The sequence below is a fragment of the Nomascus leucogenys genome, chromosome 2 (genome assembly GCF_006542625.1).
Source record: "Nomascus leucogenys isolate Asia chromosome 2, Asia_NLE_v1, whole genome shotgun sequence".
NCBI lineage: Eukaryota > Metazoa > Chordata > Mammalia > Primates > Hylobatidae > Nomascus > Nomascus leucogenys.
This window is the reverse complement of record NC_044382.1, coordinates 85,921,339-85,942,314: the sequence shown is the minus strand read 5'-3', so window position 1 is coordinate 85,942,314 and position 20,976 is coordinate 85,921,339. Positions and strand designations below refer to the sequence as shown.

Genomic DNA, 20,976 nt, shown 5'->3' with positions numbered 1-20,976 from the left:
CATGTATTCTTCCTGTTGAGGACACAGCAACATATGGAGAACCCCAGTTTAATGTATACAGTGCATCCTGCAGGATGGTACCCTGTTCTTTCAGAGCACTGCCTCCAGCTGGAGCTTCAGCTGTGCCTTTAGTAACCATTCCAATGCTTTATGAGGCTGGCTCCATCTAGGTGATGTAGTATCTGATATGACCAGTGGATCCCATGGTCATTGTCCTATTCCCAAGCCTCCTTTGCTATGAAGTGATCCTCTGGTCAATATTATGCTGTGTGTGCTTCCATGACTACAGATCAGCCCCAGGTAGTGGGGCTTGCTGAAGCTCTGTGGCAAGGAAAGGCAAATCTAAAGGCAGGAGAGGTATCTAACCCTGTGAGGATGAACTGGGGAACCTTCCAGGACAGAAGGCCCAACGTAGCTGACTTGCCAACTATATTGGAGATGCAAAAGTTTATTTTCCAACTCAGCAAGTCCCAGAATTCTTGGGCTCTCTGTATTCCACCTACATGTTCCTTGAAACCTGGCTGGTTCTTTTCTGAACTCATCTCTAGTACCTATTATATGCAGCTAAATACAACTAGCTCACACTTTTATCATTGTGCCTGAAGACTTCTCAGCACAAATCCAAATATTTTTAGGTACATATGCTAACTTCCAAGTTACCAAAGGTGACAGTTTTAGAAAATGTCTCATCCCTGCAAAACACAGATTACCATTTTCTTTCCAGCCTCCTATAACAGTTTTCTTGTGCCCATCATCCAGCCTCCAAACCAATGCCACTTAATTTTTGTTTTCTTGTGCCTCTACCCCACTACAAATACCAATTTCTAATACCAATTTAGATACTAATTTCTGATACCAAAAGCTATTGCCACAAAATATTATATGACAAACATCCAAAAATTCAGTGGCTTAAAATAACAGTCGTTTATTGTCATTGATCTATGAATCAGCTGAGTGTTGGCAGATCCAAGCTGGGCTCCACTGTGCAGCTCTGCTGATTCAGGCTGAGCTTGGCTAGGAGGGTTTGGCTTTGCTCCATGTGTTACTCATCCTCCTTCTAGAACCAGTGGGCTAGTCATCAGCCTGTTCTGTGCTTCTGATGGCATAAGGCTAAGAAAACAAGCCCAACCACACAAGTGGTTTTCAAGCCACTGCTTGCAACATACTTGCTAATATCCCACAAGCCAAAGTAAGTCAGGGAGAGGGAGAAAAGTGAATCTTTTGAATAATAATCTAACCTACCACATGTTATTGTGGAATCATAGGTCATCTCCAAAGAGGAAAAGTCATCAGATACAAAGGATTGTGAATGAGAATGGCAGAACTTCTCTAGAGCAATATCAGAAGCTAGAAGACAATGAAATGCCTTCCAAATTCTGAGTGAAATTGTTTTAAACCTAGAATTCCATATCCGCCTAAACTATCAGTTAATTATAAGGCTAGAATAAAGATATTTTGAGACATGCACATGTAGAGTCTCAGTTAATGTACCTCCCATAGACCTTTCCTTAGAAGCTACTGGAGAATAAGAACCACCAAAAAGATGCAACCAAAACAGAGGAAGATAGAAAACATAGGAAATCCAATTTAGGAGAGAGATGATGGAAATTTCCAGCATGATAGCACATGAAGTTCTGTATTGTTGGACAGAAAACAGCAAGACTAGTCTGGAGCAGAGGGATGGAGGGCTCCATGGCTCTCTGCAGTGTGGGGAATTTGACTGCGTGGAAAGATATATAAAATGCTATTGTAGACGGTGGGAAAACCCAAGTATAGGTACAATGGAAAACTAAGCAAATGAAAAATAACACAATTATTTAGAGGTATGCGGAAGGAAGTAAAATCATAGTCCACTATTTTGTTCAGCCATAAACAATATTTCATATTATAAGAACTGTCCTATAACTATATTGAGAGAATGGGAAGAAGAAAGTGAATAATGCCATAATAGAAAGCCACCAGACAATATTCAAGGTTGATAAATCAGGAAAAACAAGATAGCACATATTAGTTAGCAATATGGAGGAAACGTATTCAGTCTGGAAAGTGGAATTAGAAAATATGAGGGGTGGGACATGGAGTTGTTCTATTCAGTTGCAAATCTTTTATCAATATTGGACTGTTGTATAAAAATATGTACATATATCACTCTGATAAACGTTTTCAGGCCTAGGGAAATGTAATACAATTAGCTTGTATACTACTTTGGTGAGAGCAAATTTCATCTATTTTATTATTTATTGAATAAATATTTTTGCTTTGTTGTAGGTATAAATATTTTTGCTTAGTTGTAGGCATCAAAATAATTATGCACAGTGTTTGATGATTACAAAACACATTTGCATATATTTAATCTTGTGATTCAATTCTTACAACTCTGTGAGTTTGATACAGAAGCAAATTTACCTTGCTGTTAATGAATTCTAAGTTGCAGGACTGTTTGCTGAATGGACCCCTTTCTAACTCTGGAAAGGGGCCCTATCAATATGTTTACATGGTTGTATAATTTTGTAAATTATACGCAAAAAAAGCCTTTTGTTAAGATCACTTCAACTCCTAATGCATCATATTTCCCCTTATGTGAACATGAGAATTGTTTCTAAATAAACACACAATTTTGTAACCAATTCATATCATAAATTTTTATTCTTTTGTTTAAGAAGGCTCCAACAAATAGTGAAAATGTCAGGCTCATCAAAACTGGAATTCATCCCGGGTAAGTATTATCTGTCCTATTTGACAAGTTGATGAATGAGGTTAAATGGCTTTGCCCAAGTTTGCACATCTGGACTTAAACTCAAGTATTTGAATGTCCAAACCCAGATTCTTGGGTTGCTACCTTATAATCCACCTCTAGATGGTAGAAGAAAAGTTAAGAGTCATTAGTCCTGTTCCTGGAAAAATCCATCCTGGAACGTGGGTGGAAAGAGGGCAAACCTGAGCCACTGGGCTTGGGGTTCACGTGGTGGTGTTTTGAGGAACAGGTGGTGGTGAATGACACAAAAAGAAAGGTCACTGAAGACAAATTATGATGATACACAATGTTCTCTTTGTCTGCCTCTGCCTAGCCATTGGGGAACAACAACACTAAAATGCCTCCTGTGAAACACAGTCCTGTTGGGATAGGAAGAGGTCTCCTTTCTCCAGATGTCTCTCATTTATTCCACTCTAGTATCTGAGAACAGCTCTGAGTATTGCTCTGGAACCAGTGTGAGGCTGGCTGAAGTCAGAGGTCAGGGAATCGAAGGCTCAAGGTTAGAGACATTTCAGGTAACTAAGCCCAACCCCTCAAAGAGAGGAGGCAGAGCACAGGCAGAGGCAGTCCACATAGTGCTTAAGAGCAGGGCTCAAACCCGGTTTCTGCCTGGGTGGAAGCCATATGACTTTGAGCAAGCTACTTAATCTCTCTGCCTCAGTTTCCTCATGAGTAAACCAGGAATAGCAATATGTGTCCATAATCTCTTTTCTACAATTCAGAATGCAAAAACCTAAAATTATTTCAAAATTTTTTGGTGGGAAGAGATGATCTGAACTCATTTGGCAACAAAACGTAACCCAACTCATGTAAAAGTATTCCATTTAATGCAAAAATTCACATGCCTCACTGTATAAATATTAATGTATTTGATCATGGAGAACAGCCCCGTGGGGGTATTTTCTACCATAAGGTGTATGTGCCATATACCTTTCTAAAATCCAGAAAATTAAGAATTTTGGTCTTAAGGTTTTCAGATAAAAGCTGTGGATCTGAAGTGCCTATTTCATAAGGTTGTCATGAGGGTTAAATAAATAATAAAGGAAAGGTGCTTAGAAGACTACTTGGAAGAAAATAAGTGTTCTAGACGGGTTTTCTATTATGAGGAACTCCCCTCCCCGCCCCGAAGTATATTCCTGAGAGATGTTACCTGGCATTTATCTGACTCCTAGGAAGGAAAACTCACTTCTTTATGAGTCAGTCTAGTTTAACTATTGGATGTTTCTAATCTAACCTTATAATAAGCTGAAATTTGCTTTCTCTAACTTCCCCACACCAATCACAGCTATATTTCAACACAACTTTTGCAGATAGCTACTCTGCCTCCCCAGGGCCTTCTTTTCTACATGGTTAATTGTTCATCAGATATTGCTCAGACCTATCTGTTAGTTCCCCTCCCTCACCCCCACCCCACTCCAGTTTGCCATTATTTCCTTTCAAATGCAGTGCCCAAAATAAAACCCAGAGGTCTATATAGGTTCTGATCAGCATAGAGTGCAGTCCACATTTTTTCTATGCTCCAGACTATGAAAAACAACTGCATCTCTGTGTGAAAACAGAAGCGAGATGAGAGGAGATCTGGAGACGCAATCAAGGCCATCTAGGAGTTTCATTAGAAAAACATACTTTAAAAATTCAATTTCAAACCAATTTTTTTCTGGCTTCCCAGAACTGAGATGGAAAACAGTGAGCAGCCTAGACTGATGGAAATGTGAGAGTCAAACAGTGTAGAGGTAGGGTGGGTGACGTTATGCCAATTCATTTACTGTGAAACACTGCAGACAGTAATGCAAGAGCTAGTGTGAAGGTCATGGACCGCATCCCACAGTCCAAGAAAAATGAATGATATTCCAACAGAAGGAGAAGAACAGAGCTAAATAAAACTCTGACAAGTATCAGGGCCAATCCACAGCAAATTACTGTGAAACAGGAGGACACTGCCCCCTCCAGTGGGCACAGCTAGATCTTGCCTCATGCCTGGCCCCGGCCCCGATACCCTCTGGTTAAAGGGAACCTGAGCAAATAAACCCACCAGAGGGGAAATAATCCATTTCTAAGGTAGAAATGTGATCACCCATTCAATATGTGACGGGAATGATGAGAAAAACCATTCTCTTACAGTGACCATCCTGGCTACCTACAAAGTATGCTTAGAATTCTGGATTCCTTTGGAGTCTTGGTAAAGATCTCCCAAGGGCTGGCTGATGGGTACATGGGGATTTATTATTTTATTATTTCTACTTTGTGGTTGTTTAAAATTTTCATAATAAAATCTTTTGAAAAAATCCTCAGGTAGCTATAACTTTTTAAAACAAGTAGAGACCCATGATGACAGTCTAATAATCACATCTGTCCTCCTTTTCCCCCACACTGAAGATTTTTTTTTAATTCGATGGTACTTTCATTACTAAACTAGTTAGGAAAATGTTGGTAATTTTTTATGTGGACACAGATCATATAAAAGATTACAGACCTAATAACTGAAGAGAGAAATAAACTATCCAGAAAGAATTTGGACACTGAAAACTATGTTCAAAGCTAGGTTGATGAATGAAATTGTCATCAGGCTAATATCTGGGTAAAGGGAAGGATGTTAGTAAGTTTGGGAATCTTTAGCCTGGTTTCTTGTTTAGTCCACCGAGAAATGGACTTGTGATCATGGTCCTCAGACTCAAACCAAACTCCGTACAACCACACAGAAAAAAGGGTAGCCAGGGCATTGATTAGGCAAATAGACTTTGACCTAGTTCTGGTCCAGTGCATCTACAAATTGACTTCCAACTTATTTATTAATACTTGGGTTAAAGTAAATGCTCCAGAATGAGCTGATGATGTTTGGTGTGCTGACACTTGGCTCCAGTCAGGGCCTCCAGGGGACCAGAACTCTTGAGCACCATTTCCCATCCTTTTGGCCTGGCCACTTACCCCAGTCACTGATGCAGGCAAGCAGTTCCACAGAGGCATAACCTGACCTTGCCTCAGTCCAGACACTGGATCTGTAGCTTTTGCTCCAAGGTTTGTCTGACACCAAAGTCTGTGATGCCTATGGAAAGCTGCTTGGCAGTCATGCATGCACAACCCATAAAGGTGGGCGATTAATACTTCTGAGGTTCCCTTTGGATGGGATGTTGTAGGTGAACAGGATTAAGAATCCCCATGTCCCCATCAGCCAGCCCTTGGGAGATCTTTACCCAGACTTCAAAGGAATCTAGAATTCTAAGCATACTTTGCAGGTAGCCAGGATGGTCACTGTAAGAGAAGAACGTTTTTCTCATCATTCCCGTCACAGCTTGAGTGGTAAGTGCAGATCCAGCAGCAACACAATTAAGGCTCTCACCTGTGGTGGATTGGGATGAGGTACAGGTGGAAGGGAGAGGCTCTGGGTCAAGTGGTAGCTATGGTACTTGAACAATATGGAGGCAATGATAATTGTAAAGGAATAGGGAATTCAGTGGCTTTTGTTAACTGCTTTGAAAGTCTCAAAATAAGAAAATGACAGGGTCATGTTAGCCAACTATCAACTCAAGCCCACGGTGAATAGAGCAATGGTTAAAAGAACTTGATCTCCTGCAGGCACAGGGAATACTGTCTTGAAGATTAAGACAACAGGTGACAGAGTCATAGAGGAGACAGAACGCCAAGGCTTCACAGGTCTCCTATTTCAAAGTTAGAACCCTGATAGGAAAAGCTTAAGATCTTAAGAGCTGGGATAGGAGAGACAAGTCTAAGAATATTGAGTCACTAGATTAATTTTCATCCTCTAGGAGAGCAAAGCCAGCCTTCTTCTCCTTGCTGGGGACATCAGCCTCATCTTGCCAGGAGACCCTGAAAATACCTCACCTGAATCTTGCTTTGCAAAGTGATGTCTGTCTTCCTCAAGGTCTCCTTCCATCTCCCACTCACTGACTCCATGATAACTGGAGTCATGTTTTGGCTCAAGCAGGTGGGGAAATGTATCCCTGCTGCAGTAGGAAATAGTTTACTAAAGAAACTGAAGGACCTGAGGCATTAGACTGTTCTCACACTGCTATAAAGAAATACCTAAGACTGGGTAATTTATAAAAGAAAGAGGTTTAACTGACTCATAGTTCTGCATAGCTGCAAAGGCCTCAGGAAGCTTACAATCATGGTGGAAGGCAAAGAGGAAGCAAAGACCTTCACAGGGTGGCGGGAGTGAGAAGTGTAAGCAAGGGAAATGCTAGATGCTTATAAAATCATCAGATCTCGTGAGAACCCACTCATTATCACGAGAACAGCATGGGGGAACCTCCCCCATAATCCAATCACCTCCCTCCCTCAACACATGGGGATCACAGGCCCCACCCTCAGCACATGGGGATTACAATTCGAGATGAGATTTGGGTGGGGACACAGAGCCAAACCATTCACCTGGGTAATGTATACAGGCAGGAACCTGGATAAGCTTGTGAAAGTGGATCTTGAGGATGTTGGACTAGGGTGGGTGAGTGGAATAGAAAGCTGGAAAACCGTGAATTTATTGACCTGGGAGCACCCTTCCTTGATCAGGAAACTTAGTGTCCTGGCAAGGATAGCTGTAGCAATACACTGCAAGAGTGATTTCTTGAGGCTTGGACAAAATAGTGTCCTATAATAAATAAAGTCCAGAGGCTAGAACTTGCCTGGACTGGAGCTTGCCATAGCACTAAGGAAGGAGTCAGAAAGCTCAGGGATGTGAAAATATTAAAGATATTTATTTTTTTCTTTTGATTATGTATTTATGACAGATTTCAGAAAGTTTTCATCAGGAATTCATAGAGGCAAAATGTAATTAAATTTCTACAAGCATTTATCTTCTTAAAAGTTTGTAGGGCCAGGTGCTGTGGCTCACGCCTGTAATCCCAACATTTCTGGAGGCCAAGGCAGATAGGATTGCTTGAGCTCAGGAGTTCAATACCACCTAAGTAACATGGAGAGACCCTGGTTATTGGTTATTTGTCTTACAGCTTACACAGAACTATTCTTTCCTTGAAAGTTGTTCTTGTCCAGTCCTATGGGATTTCATCCTATTCCTGACTAGTTTGGTGTTCAGGCAAAGAGTCAAGAGTCTCACTGTTGCCCAGGCTGGAGTGCAGTGGCACCATGATGGCTCACTGCAACCTCTGCCTCCCCAGGCTCAGGTGATCCTTCCCCTCAACCTCCCACGTAGCTGGGACCACAGGTGTGCAGCACCACACCCAGCTAATTTTTTGTATTTTTTGTAAAGACAGGATGTCACCATGTTACCCAGGCTGGTCTCAAATTCCTGGGCTCAAGCGATCCACCCACCTCAGCCTCCCAAAGTGCTGGGATTACAGGTGTGAGCCACTGCACCCAGCCAAAGATTTCTCGAGAGCTCTCCTCTCAAGCAATGCTATGGTTTGAATGTTTGTCCCCTCTGAAACTCATGTTGAAACTTAATCCCCACTGTAACAATATTAAGGGGGGCGAATTCAACTATAGTATTTGAGAGGCGGCACCTTTGGAGGTCATTAGAATGAGATAAAGTGATGAGTGTGGGACATGAGTGGCTTCGTAAGAGGCTTCGTATAAAGGACTAAACTTCGTAAGCTAGCATACTTAGCTCCTTCTCCATGCCCTACACCACCTCGGGACTCTGCAGAGATTCCCTACCAATAGGAAGGCCCTCCAGATGCACCCCTTCAACCTTGGACTTTCAGCCTTCAGAACTGTGAGAAATAGATTTCTCTTCATTATAAACTACGTAGTTTCAGGTATTTGGTTCTAACAACAGAAAATGGACTTAGGTGCTCTGCCTTATAAATCAAAGCTAGCTTGGTCTTCTTGAACTATAATCTCTGTTTAATTCAATGACAACACTCTGTATAATTTCATCTCCCTGAATCACAATCTTGGAGCTACCTACAGGCAGAAAGCCTACTCCAGAGTGTATTTTGCTCCTTTTGTTTTCCTTTTCATGGGGATCACAATCTCGTTGGACTCTTATCCACTGACTTAAAATAGTTTTTTCCTACATTTTGTTTAGTTTTCTAGTTGCTGACTTTCAAAATGTAATTGCAGGCTGGCTTACTCCTTCATGGTTGAAAGCAGAAGTTCTTGAAAAGGATTTTTAGTGTCAGCCCAGGTTCAGGTAGAACAAGCTGTTGGTAATGACACTGTCCTCCAAAATACTGTGTATATGTCCTAAAGCAATAGCTGATACATGGTGCTGTGTCCCCAGTGTCTAACAACATTGGTCCAGGAAACATGAGGTAAAAGTAGGATTGCCCCCCTCACCAACACTTCTCATGATCCACTTAATAGTGTTGTGCATTTCCCATCAAATGAGCTTAGGTTCTGCTGAATTAATTGTCCCACTTTCAGGTGGGCAAATATACGCACTAGCAGAAATGATAGCGCTTCCATTCACCTTAAAGTATGATTATTGTTTTTGAATTTTGGGTTCCTCATGGCAGTAGACCAGCAAGAAAAAAGAGGTGTTCCTGTGCAGAAAAGAGTAATCGACTCTGATTACCATGAAGAGCTAAGGCTGCTGTTACATTATGTGTGCAGGAAGGACTGTGTCTGGGACATAGAAGATTTACAGGGACATCTATGATGATTCCATGACTGGTGATGGTGGATGGGCAATCGCAGTGATCATGACTTTACAAGGTCAACTAAAGGCTCAGATCCCTCAGAGATAAAGTTTTGAGTCAGCCATCAAGAAAGCAACCTACATCAGCCAAGTAATTGGCTAAGGTTAAGGGAAATCTAGAGCAAATGGCGGAAAACGGAGATGACAAGTACTATTTATGGATTTGGAACCCGTTGCATCAGCAGGGAATGTAACTTGTTCTATTCACCTTCCCGTATTTAGTGTTTGTAAGATTTGGGAGCTAGCCACTATCTAGAAGACTCTGGGCAGACTGGACTTACGCAGAGCACAAAAGTCCTAAGAAGTGCAAAGGTGAAACGTAATGGAAATCTGTTGTGGTTTCCAAACACGTTCTCAACTTCTTTGATGTTCCTTCCTTCAAAAAGTGAAGGCTAGGCTGGAAGCAGTAGCTCACACCTGTAAACCTAGCATTTTGGGAGGCCGAGGCAGGTGGATCACGAGGTCAGGATTTCAAGACCAGCCTGGCCAATATGGTGAAACCCCGTCTCTACTAAAAATACAAAAATTAGCCAGGCGTGGTGGCGCAGGCGTGTAGTCCCAGCTACTTGGGAGGCTGAGGCAGAAGAATTGCTTGAACCCGGGAGGTGGAGGTTGCAGTGAGCCAAGAATGTGCCACTGCACTCCAGCCTGGGCAACAGAGTGAGACTCTGTCTCAAAAAAAAAAGAGGGGGAGCCTAATTCCCTTCTCCTTGAGTGTGAAATGTACCTAGTGATTCACTTCTAAGTAATAAAAGGTGATGGAAGTGACAGCGTGTGATTTCCAAGATTAGGTCATAAAAGACATGTGACTTTTTCCTCCCCCCATAATCACTCACTCTGGGGGATGTTACAAGAACACTCAGATGTATTGTGAGGCCCATGTGGCAAGGACACTGGAGCCTCCTGCCAAGGACCATGTAATGCACCACCTTGAAAGTGGATCTTTCAGCCCCAATCAAGTTTTCAGATAAATGCAGCCCTGGCTTGAAATATTGAATATAATGTCATGGCAGACCCTGAGCTAGAACCAGCCAGCTAAGTGACTCCTGAATTCCTGACCCACAGGAATTGTGGAGAATAGCTGTTTGTTTGTTGTAAGACACTAAGTTTGGAGCGTAATCTGTTATGCAGTAATGGGTAACTAATACAATACTTCTGGAGCACTTTCCATCCTCTTGTTTGACTCTTGGTTCTGCATAGGCTTTGACCAGCTACACGCAGGTGCAATCTGAAGCATCCCACATCAGCCCATGCATGCTGTGTACTCTAGCTCCCTACCCTGGGAATTCTCTAAGGTGCAGGGCACTTGCAAGAGGGCTTTAAGCATTGACACAAGGAGAAAGAAGCCAACAGATAAATGTTTTCCCTTCCACCACCCAGGTGTTAGGTTCTGAAGTAGATTTCAGAAAACTCCTCAACGGTCCTGACAGGCTTGTACAACAGTTGCTCAGTTGTAGCCAATGTGATCATGTGTTTTTGTTTTTACCTTACTTTGTATTATAAAAATGTTCAAGCATACAGAGAAGTTGAAAGAATTCTACAGTCAAAACCCATTTATCCCTATCTAGATTGTACAACTAACATCTTATTCTATTTCTTTTATCGTACGTATATCCATTTATCCATTGTTCTATCCATCTACTAATCTATTTTATTTTTAATGCATTTCAAAGTACTTTTCAGATAACAGTATAATTCACCCTTAACACTTCAGCATGCATATCATTAACTAAACTTCAGTATTCATTTATGATGTTTTTCTTCTAAGGCAAAATTTATATTCAATAAAATGAACAATGGTAAGTGTACCATTCAGTAAGTTTTGAAAAGTACATTGACATGTGTAACCCAAACTCCTTTGAAGATGTAGAGGAACATTCCCTCATGCCTGCTCTCCGTCAACTCCTACTTGTACACCCACATCTGCACAGATCACTATTTTGATTTTTCTTCATTGCAGATTAGTTCTGCCTATTCTAGAACCTTAAATAGGAAAATACCATATTATTTTGTGTAAGGCTTTTTTCACCCAGCATGCTTTAATATTTACCCATATTATTATATCAGTACTCCATTCCTTTTTATGGCTGGGCAATATTCCATTGCATGAACATACCACAGTTTGTTTATCCATTCTTCTGTTAATGAGCTGTTTCCAGTTTTTGTTTTGTTTTGTTTAGAAACAAGGTCTTATTCTATCACCCAGGCTGGGTGATCATAGCTCACTGCAGCCTTGAACTCCTGGGCTCAAGTGATCCTCCCACCTCAGCCTTCTAAGTAGCTAGGACTACAGATGTGTGCCACCATGGCTGGCTAATGTTTTTATTTTTTGTGAAGACAGGGTCTTGCTATGTTCCCCAGGCTGGTCTTGAACTCCTGGCCTCAAGCAATTCTCCTACCTGAGGTTCTCAAAGTGCTAGGATTACAGGCCTGGCCTGTTTCCAGTTTCTGACTATAACACATAATGCTGCTGTGAACATTCTTTTTTTTTTTTTTTTTTTTTTTTGAGACAGAGTCTCGCTCTATCGCCCAGGCTGGAGTGCAGTGACGCGATCTCCGCTCACTGCAAACTCCACCTCCCAGGTTCACACCATTCTCCTGCCTCAGCCTCCCGAGTAGCTGGGACTACAGGCACCCGCACCACGCCCAGCTAATTTTTTGTATTTTCAGGAGAGACGGGGTTTCACCATGTTAGCCAGGATTGTCTCGATCTCCTGACCTCGTGATCCACCCACCTCGGCCTCCCAAAGTGCTGGGATTACAGGCGTGAGCCACCGCGCCAGGCCATGAACATTCTTAAACGAGTCTGTTTATATACAGATATTTTCATTTCTGCTGGGCAAATATCTAGGAATGAAATTGCTGGGTGATGGAAGGTGTGTGTTTAGTTTTTTAAGAAAGTGCCAGACCTTTCCAAAGCAGTTGTACCAATTTACACCCCTACCAACAATTTATGAGAGCTCTGACTGTTCCACACCCTCACCAACATGTGTTGCTGCAGTCTTTTTAATGTAGCCATTCTAATAGGCATCTAGTAGGTATCTCCTGGTGGTTTTCATCTGAATTCTGATGACTAGTAACACTGAGACCTTTCATGTGCTTGTTGGTCATTCCTCTGTTGACAGTGCATGATTGCAGTGGCTTTTCTGCCTCCCCTGCTTTACTCTCATTCCTTACTCCTGATCCCTAGTATCATTTTGCAAATAAACTACCTGTCTATGACTTTTTGTTTTGGCTTAAGTTTAGGCATATCCAGGCTAAGATATATAGAATCAGCTGGGAGAGCAAAGAAGGTATAACCCCATCCCTAACCTCATCCTCACCCCTGTGAAAAGGGCAAAGAGAATGCTTCTCTATTCTGGTGAAATTTCACCCCTTATCGGTTAATAGGTGTGCTTCCACACAATGTCTGTGGAAGGGATCCAGAAAACTGCACCTCTGGCTGGGAATATTCTACACTGACCACATGCAGATACATTTTTATATCCTTTACCATAAAAAAGACTCTTATGTCATTTAACTCCCTACTGTCATTGCAGTAAGAATCACTAAGATGGTCATTCACACCAAGTTCAAACATAAAGGGCACTGATCTGAGAAATAAGCAGATAAATGGCTTAGAAAGAAAAATTACTCCTTCATACCTCACGGGTTTCATACAAGATCTAGGCTGGCCTCCATGTGGTGGGCACCATCTTTCCCTCCTCACCCGGAGTTATCTGAACCACCTCACGACTCTCCAGCATCCAGGCCCAGGAGGATGAGGCTGAGAGAGAAGCTCCCCTCCTTCCACTTTCTCCTTCGGCCTGTCCTGTCCTCATGTTCGGCACCAGGATCTGTGTTTTCCTGCAACAACAACAACAACAACAATAAAACTTAAAATTTAGATGCTTCTAAACTTAGACACAGAACCAACACCTTACGCCAGGCACGGTGGCTCACGCCTATAATACCAGCACTTTGGGAGGCCGAGGCAGGAGGATCACTTTAGATCAGGAGTTTGAGACCAGCCTGGCCAACATGGTGAAACCCCATCTCTCCTGAAAATAAAACAAATTTTTAAAAAATTAGCTGGGTGTGGTAATGCATGCCTGTAATCCCAGCTACGCAGGAGGCTGAGGCAGAAGAATTGCTTGAACCCGGGAGGTGGAGCTTTCAGTGAGCCAGGATTGCACCACTGCACTCCAGCCTGGGGGACAGAGCGAAACTCCATCTCAAAAAAAAACTACCACCACCAAAAAAAACAAAAAGAACTACCACCTTAAAAAGATGCATTGAATTCACATTCAATAATGTGAATACACAAGCACTCAATAACTATTGATTGAAAAAAAATGAATGGATAAATGAATGGATGCACATTTCAACAGCAGTACAGGACAGTATGTGATTTATATGACTCCATTGCTCTTCCTGCTCTCAGGTCACTTTTTCTTACTGCTTGCCTCTAGCTCTGTCCACCTCTTTTGGCGGCTGGCTTCTGAATGAACATCTTCCAGATCATCATCAGCCTCGCTGCCTGGTATATAGTAAACAAGGATCTCCGGAACTGGTGGACCCAGGTTTCCTGCCAGCACACAAAAGATTCCTAAACACATTCCTCCCCCTAAACACCTCTCCACTCCTTACCCCTGTCCCCTAGCACCCAGGAACCATACTATCAGGCAAGTGGTTGGGGTGACAGTGAGACCCTGTCCTCATGGTAAAGGTAAAGATGGTGTCCTTTCCAAGTACCACGCATTGTCGGTCTCATTCAGCGAGTTCACATAAAACCTAGGTTCCCTGTTTGTCTCGCCTTCCTCATCCTGAACATGACTGAATGCTAGGGGAAGTACACTTCCTCTTCTCTCCGATTAAAAAAAAAATGCATATGTATAACAGAAACATCCATGAAAGCAAGCCTTTCTGTTTAATGTGGCTCTTGTTACCATTTCCAGAGAAAGAGCGCTTGTCCTGAAAAACAGACTACCAGAACTTTTTGCCCCCTCAGCTCTCATTCCAACCTCTACCCGCCCCTTAGCAAGGCCTAGAGGGTTCAAAGACAAACAATCTAGATGAAAGGTGATTTCTATAATACTTTAGAATCGTGGAAGAACTGAAGGGAATGAGGTGTGTGCCTCAAGCAGGGAAAGCTGAACAAAAGGCCAGAGGCAGAAATGAGCCAGGTGGAAATCCGGCATAGAAGTAAAGCTGGACTGGCTGAGAGCCTGGAGGGAAAGGGCACTTATTCTGGCAGTGGTGGTGGGAGGAGAAATGCTTTTGTCAGGATTGCGATGGGGGAATTGAAGGGGGTTGGAGTGTCGGATATGTTACTTAGAGAAGGGTTCCATAAACACAAACAGTGCAACTTTGGGGGTTTTCTCATATTTGCATGTGACCTTGTTTATGTGGAAGATTAATACTGTGCTCTTTTTTTCACTAGTATTTAGTAAAATCCTATTACTTTCTTGGTTTCTGTTTCCGGAAAAATTGGGCTATACAGGCTTACATTCGCTCTCAACTTGGAACTTTTAGGGAATATCAATTTTACTTTACTGTACAATATAGAGGCAGGTGAAAATTTCTAACAGTTTTAAGTTTGTTGTCTCTATTAAAACTGTGTCCTTAGAAATATAATTTGAGAGGCTGGGCATGCTGGCTCACACCTGTAATCCCAGCACTTTGGAAGGTCAAGGCAGGCAGATCACTTGAGTTCAGGAGTTCAAGACCAGATTGGACGACATGGCGAAACTCCGTCACTTTTGTATTTTTGTAAAAATGCAAAAGTTAGCGAGGTGTGGTGGCACATTCTGGTAATCCCAGCTACTTGGGAGGCTGAGGCAGGAGAATCATTTGAACCCGAGAGGCGGAGGCTGTGGTGAGCCAAGATCGTGCCACTGCACTCCAGCCTGGGTGAAAGAGTGAGACTCTGTCTCAAAATATATATGTATATGTATATGTATATGTATATGTATATGTATATGTATATGTATATGTATATATAGAAGAACTTGGTCTTCTCAGACTCTGAAGACTTTGGAAACTGCTGTCTTCCTGGAAACAGAACCTATGAAAATCTGTGGCTTTGATTGTCTTACTTGGTAATTTGCCCAGGGAACAAGTTAGTCATTGCTGTGTCTCTTTTTCTAAATAGCACAAGTTCTTGTGAGACTGTTCTATCGAATTAGAAGGATATTATTGGCATATTTGTCTTCCTTTATATGCATTATAGTAAAATGAAAGCATGTCACTCTGCTAGGTTTCTTATTTTTCACTCTGCCCATAAACCTTCTTGAATGAAATTGTCCACGTTAATGAGAGATTGCGGAATCATTAAGTTCTCAGATGGATACAATAGGCATTATCCCAAAGCTAAGAGAATAGGACACAATACTGTACCTCCAACGTCGAGAGGGTGGTTGCTGTTGTCTTGTTTTGCTTTAAAATGTTAACAATCGCAACAGCCAACTCGTGGCTGTCAGTTTTTCCCATGTTCCTTCTGCTGTGCCACCACCCCTTCACTCCCTCCATTTCTAACTCCACAAAATAGACCATCCTCAGGTCCTTCAGTTCTTTCTTTTACCTATTTGTGTATTTATTAAGCAAATGTTCAGAAAGTACCTGCCATAAGTGATGTACTTCTACTCCCAGACTTTCTCATCTGAAAACTCCTATTCATTCTTTTCCTCAAACTTCCTTCTTATCAGCTTCTTCAATTGTGTCAAGTCCTTCAAGGCCTGGACCATATGTCCCCTCTGCCTTATATTCCTTTCTATTCTCCATCAGGAAGATGAAATGTTTCTTTATATTCCTAGTATACTTTGTAGGGACCTCTGTTGTAGAAAATAACACACATTTATTCATCCATTGCAGTGGATTCCACACGTATTTATTAAGGCATTCTCCTAGGTCCCAAGAAGATAAAAAGAATAAGAAGATAAAGTCCATTCCTCTCACTCCAGTTAAAGAAATGGGGGAAAACTAATATTCAAACAAATAATAGACACAGAATGATAATTGTCAAATAAAACACAAAGATATGTTTTCACATGTTTTTCACCCTCTTTCTCTTTATCACTACTTTGGAAGCTTTGTAAAAGCAGACATGTGGTATCTTTCACATCCCTGCATCTGGCACATTTGGCCAATAAGGTGTCAGCAGGTATTTACTGAATGGCAGAATGAACAACTCTTTTTTTTTTCTTTATATAATTGTTAAATATACTAGAGACTCTAAGACAAATTTAATGCTATTTAAGAGACTATAAAAAACATCAATCAGTTAAGCGCCTCTTCATTATTGCAATTCAGATGACCTCTTGGGAAACTCAAACACAAGTAGTTAGTTACCTGTGCTAAAATGGTACCATTGTTGGTTATCAACTTGCATTTTAAAGCAATAAGATAACAAAATTGCATTAGGTTTATTGTTGTCATCAAAATATAACTGGCAACATTAATCTTCTAGAATTTAATTTCACTTGGATTTTATTTTTTTTAATTTTCCTCTCATCTATTATAGATTTTAAAATGTTTAAATTTTTTTTAATATACTTTCAGTTCTAGGGTACATGTGCACAACGTGCAGGTTTGTTACATAGGTATACATGTGCCATGTTGATATGTTGCACCCCTCAACTCGTAATTTACATTAGGTATTTCTCCTAATGCTGTCCCTCCCCCAGCACCCCAACCCCTCAACAGGCCCTGGTGTGTGATGCTCCCTGCCCTGTGTCCATGTGTTCTCATTGTTCAATTCCCACCTATGAGTGAGAACGTGTGGTGTTTGGTTTTCTGTCCTTGTGATAGTTTGCTGAGAATGATGGTTTCCACCTTCATCCATGTCCCTGCAAAGGACATTAACTCATCCTTTTTTATGGCTGCATAGTATTCCATGGTGTATATGTGCCACATTTTCTTAATCCAATCTATCATTGATGGACATCTGGGTTGGTTCTAAGTCTTTGCTATTGTGAATAGTGCCACAATAAACATATGTGTGCATGTGTTTTCATAGTAGCATGATTTATAATCCTTTGGGTATATACCCAGTAATGGGATTGCTGGGTCAAATGGTATTTCTAGTTCTAGATCCTTGAGGAATCGCCACACTGTCTTCCACAATGGTTGAACTAATTTACACTCCCACCAACAGTGTAAAAGTGTTCCTATTTCTCCACATCCTCACCAGTATCTGTTGTTTCCTGACTTTTTAGTGACCGCCATTTTAACTGGCCTGATGGTATCTCACTGTGGTTTTGATTTGCATTTCTCTGATGACGACTGATGATGAGCATTTTTTCATGTGTCTGTTGGCTGCATAAACGTCTTCTTTTGAGAAGTGTCTGTTCATATCCTTTGCCCACTTTTTGATGGGGTTCTTTGTTTTTCTCTTGTAAATTTGTTTAAGTTCTTTGTAGATTCTAGATATTAGCCCTTTGGCAGATGGGTAGATTGCAAAAATTTTCTTCCATTCTGTAGGTTGCTTGTTCACTCTAATGATAGTTTCTTTTGCTGTGCAGAAGCTCTTTAGTTTAATTAGATCCCATTTATCTGTTTTGGCTTTTGTTGCCATTGCTTTTGGTTTTGTAGTCACGAAGTCTTTGCCCATGCCTATGTCCTAAATGGTATTGCCTAGGTTTTCTTCTAGGGTTTTTATGGCGTTAGGTCTTACATTAAGTCGTTAATCCATCTTGAGTTAATTTTTGTATACGGTGTAAGGAAGGGATCCAGTTTCACCTTTCTACATATGGCTAGCCAGTTTTCCCAGCACCATTTATTAAATAGGGAATCCTTTCCCCATTGCTTGTTTTTGTCAGGTTTGCCAAGGACAGGTGGTTGTAGATTTGTGGTGTTATTTCTGAGGCCTCTGTTCTGTTCCATTGGTCTATATATCTGTTTTGGTACCAGTACCATGCTCTTTTGGTTACTGTAGTCTTGTAGTACAGTCAGGTAGCATGATGTCTCCAGCTTTGTTCTTTTTGCTTAGGATTGTCTTGGCAGTGCGGGCTCTTTTTTGGTTCCCTATGAACTTTAAAGTAGTTTTTTCCAATTCTGTGAAGAAAGTCAGTGGTAGTTTGATGGGGATAGCATTGAATCTATAAATTATCTTGGGCAGTATGGCCATTTTCATGATATTGATTCTTCCTATCCATAAGCATGGAATATTCTTCCATTTGTTTGTGTCCTCTTTTATTTCACTGAGCAGTGGTTTGTAGTTCTCCTTGAAGAGGTCCGTCACATCCTTTTTAAGTTGGATTCCTAGGTATTTTATTCTCTTTGTAGCAATCGTGAATGGGAGGGCACTCATGATTTGGCTCTCTGTTTGTCTATTATTGGTGTATAGGAATGCTTGTGATTGTTGCATATTGATTTTGTATCCTGAGATTTGCTGAAGTTGCTTATCAGCTTAAGAAGATTTTAGGCTGAGACGATGGGGTTTTCTAAATATACAATCATGTCATCTGCAAACAGAGACAATTTGACTCCCTCTTTTCCTAATTGAATACGTTTTATTTCTTTCTCTTGCCTAATTGCCCTAGCCAGAATTTCCAACTCTGTGTTGAATAGGAGTGGTGAGAGAGGGCACCCTTGTCTTGTTTTCAAAGGGAATGCTTCCAGTTTTTGCCCATTCAGTATGATATTGGCTGTGGGTTTGTCATAAATAGCTCTTATTATTTTGAGATAGGTCAGAATGAACAACTGTTAAGTGGAGAAATAGAACAAAATAACTAGGTGGCCACACAGACTTTAAACGAGATAATGGAAAGAGAAAACCAGTCTGCAATGTATTTGTAAAAATGTCAAAAAGATTTGCATAGCCACTCTTCAATCACAGTAAAATGTCTCGGTAATCAGATAAGGTCCAAATGCTAAGATATTTTGTCTTTCACTTCCCATTTTAACAGAGCATTATCTAATTTTGGATCAACTATTATGCACCTCTTTTTGTACATTTTAAGGTGAGTATCACACTGAAGGTTAGAAGGGGTTAGACTGTAGACCTGTGCTGTCCGGTACAGTAGCCACTAGCCACTAAGCACTGGAAATGAGCCTACTTCCAATTATGATTCATTGCAAATATAAAATACATGCTGGGTTTCAAATATTTGGTACAGAAAAATGTGAAATATCATTTTTATATTGATAGCATGTTGAAATTATACTATTTTAACATATTACATTAAATAACATATAACTTAATTTTTTTAATGGGAGTAATCAGTAAGTAGGAATGGGTGCAAAAGATTTACAGAAGATGAACAATCTGAACAGAGTCTCAAACGATGAGTAGGATTTAGCTGGGTGGGAGAAAAGAGAAATAGCCTATTAGAGAGGACCCAGTCTGCAGACCTGAATTCCTTCCAATGACTCTCTTCTTAGCTGAAATTAACTTTTGCTGTAGCATTGAAAAGATTAGGGACACTGCAATCAGGAGATTTACATTTAAAAACCTTTCACCATTGAATAGTTTTGGACAAATCACTTAATAAATTGGGACTCCAATCATCATCTAAAAACAGGTATCAGAAAAATTCTACCTCACATGGCTGTGGTCATACTTAAATCAGATAATATGTTAAAGAGCTTGTTGTAAAGCACCTTGAAATATACAATTCTCCCCTCTTCTCCAGTATTTCAGTATTGGCATGTCTTCCCAGTAATTTATTTCATAAGACCAGCTTTTTCCCTCAATTATTTCCTGCAGTCAGGGAGCCCTGTGTTTGTAAACATAGTTTCGTGTACTTGAAAATACCTCATCTCCATTCTGAATGTGGATATCTTCCACAGATATCAGACTGCTCTAATTGACTTTTGGGGGCCATGGTATAGAGAAAATCATCCTGATTTTTCTGCCCAGTGAATGGCAGCACCATCCATCCAGCTGAGTAAGATAATACCTAGCAGTTATATTTAGATCTGTCCCTCAATTTGTGAATAATCCCCAATCTGTGAATGAGACCCATCTTCCAAAATACCTCTCTTTTCTATTGCTGCCATCCAAGTCTAAGCTGTCATCTTCACCTGAAATATTGCCATAACTTCCCAGATGCAATTATATCATTGACTTTTACCCATCGCTCCACAAGCCATTCTTCATTCTGCAACCAACGTGATTTTTTGACATTAGGTGAAAGACATTGTTTTGTAGCATTAAGTACAACGTTACCTGTAAATTTTTTGTAGATGCCCTTTCTCAAGTTGAGTCCTCTTCTATTCTAAGATTGATGATAACATTTTATCATGAAGGGGTGTTGAATTTTGCCAAATGCTTTCGATATGGTGAATTGCAGGAACCCTGCCTGATATCTAACTACTAAAGGAAACTGGCTGAACAGCAGATAGGGTTGGAAGGATAGGGGAAAATGGTATAGTCTGAAATAACTGGATGCATCAATGACCTAGTGGAAGGGGATCAGCTAGAGGCCATCCGGTAGTCTCTCTGGTTCCATGATTCAAAGGCAATTGGGTACATACTGCATTACGTGAAACTGCTGACTTTATCTCAGTCTGTGGTTGACAGCTGGGACCTTTTCTCCAACTCTCAGAGCAGCATCATGGAATTCCTCTAGAAAGGTGCAGCTTGTATCTATTTGCTCTGCCTTGCTGTCCTGTGATATACAGC

The 20,976-nt window shown here is 41.0% G+C and overlaps 1 long non-coding RNA gene across 1 annotated transcript in view; it reads right to left on the bottom strand.

The window, feature by feature from the left end:
- Positions 1 to 20,976, bottom strand: part of LOC115831541 — a 58,065-nt gene that overhangs the window by 14,114 nt on the left and 22,975 nt on the right. Inside the window, exon 4 of the long non-coding RNA XR_004027053.1 lies at positions 13,016 to 13,217. This is a non-coding gene — a long non-coding RNA (uncharacterized LOC115831541). The remainder of the gene's footprint in view (positions 1 to 13,015; positions 13,218 to 20,976) is intronic.